Source organism: Triticum dicoccoides, chromosome 6A, assembly GCF_002162155.2.
Source record: "Triticum dicoccoides isolate Atlit2015 ecotype Zavitan chromosome 6A, WEW_v2.0, whole genome shotgun sequence".
Taxonomy (NCBI): Eukaryota; Viridiplantae; Streptophyta; class Magnoliopsida; order Poales; family Poaceae; genus Triticum; species Triticum dicoccoides.
In genome coordinates this window covers 26,829,921-26,831,421 of record NC_041390.1, presented here as the reverse complement: position 1 = coordinate 26,831,421, position 1,501 = coordinate 26,829,921, and the positions used below count along the sequence as shown (strand labels likewise).

Sequence of the window (1,501 nt, the reverse complement as noted above, 5' to 3'; positions counted from 1 at the left end):
CTGGCGACGCCGGCGGGCGATCCGGCGACGGCGACGAGGTCAATGGGGGCGATCCCCTCCCCGATCCAGATGGGATCAAGAGGTGGGAGGCTGACAAGGGGGTGTGGGGGAACTGGGGCGATCGGGCTAGGGTCTGATGGGGGAGTGGGGGGGGGGGTTAAGGGAGGCGGCGGGGCTGGCCTAGCTAGCCAGTGGCTAGCTAGGCCGAGGCCCAGTGAGGGGTTGCCCCCTTTTGCTTTTATTTGTTTTGTCTTTCCTTTTCTATTTTATCCTATTTTTCAATTTACTCTAATTTTGTAAATTATATAATTAGCATCTAAATTAGTTCTACTAAATATACCATTGCCACCAAAAGTTTGGTACCCAATTAATTTAGTTAGAACATTTTTACTATTTTAAAAGCATTTAAATAATAGTTTAAGCCATTGTTTTTTTTCATTTTAGAGTATTTAAACATTTTATTAAAGTGTGGTTTCTCCACCATAATTACTTATGCATTATTTGTCACCTCTCAAAGATTTTAGTTTTAATGTTTGAAAATTTTGATGTTTGCCTTTATTTTGAATTTGAATTTGATTGGGATTGAATCATTGTGAGGCTAACAACAGTAATCGTGGTGACGTGACATCATTAGCAGGGAATTGCTATAGAATAACTAACCGAGAGTTACAAAAGCTAACCCTCAAACCACTCGCAACCATCCGTACATGGTTTTCCATCCAATACGGTCCTATATTCCCCAGGCCGGTATGGATGTGCATTTTCCTGTAAACCAAAAACAAACTATGGGGCATTGTGAGCGTCTGTACCAGTGCCATAGTCGCTTCTTAGTCCCTTGGCCCACAAGACATACCTCTCCCGCGCCCATACCCCTTCACATGAGAAGCAGTTAGCTGGCACTCCTCCAGAGCATCGGTACCTCATTCTTGCCGCCACAATGAATATACTGATGTTGAGGAGAAGTACCAGCCACAAAAATCAATGTAATTGATTGATGAATTGAATGCTTCTCTGGAAATAATTGATCAGGAGCAAGCCAAGGATGTGGATAGTCCTTACTACTTTAATAATAATCAATTTGAAAGGCCAAGAAAATACTTCAATTTAATTCAAATTTCAGACTCATTTTGTTATCTTTAGATTAATGCAACGTAAATATGTAGACAAGACCTTTGTTTGTCTTTTATTCCCAAGTTTGAACTAGTATAGTTCGGGTTCTTACATGATAGTGCATGTCACTTTAGTTTTTCACCGCTACAACGACCAAACCATGGACTAAGAAAACGGTGTTTCATATATCTAGTACTAGAGTTATTCTCTTCTCAGTTAGTACCAAAGATGCCAAATGGCGCGATGGTGCAATATGGAGGGATGTAGACATTGCACATTGCAGGTAGCGTCTGTAGCGCTAGGTTCCTTATTTCCTCGAACTGGGGCAGTTGTTGAGGCTGGACAGAGCCCTGGGCCTGTGGGTTTTGCCGAGATGGCCGAAAGGAGCCCT

At 42.5% G+C, this 1,501-nt stretch overlaps 1 pseudogene; it reads right to left on the bottom strand.

Moving 5' to 3' along the window:
* Positions 1–1,271: 1,271 nt before the first annotated feature.
* LOC119315543 overlaps positions 1,272–1,501 on the bottom strand; it is a 634-nt pseudogene continuing 404 nt past the window's right edge.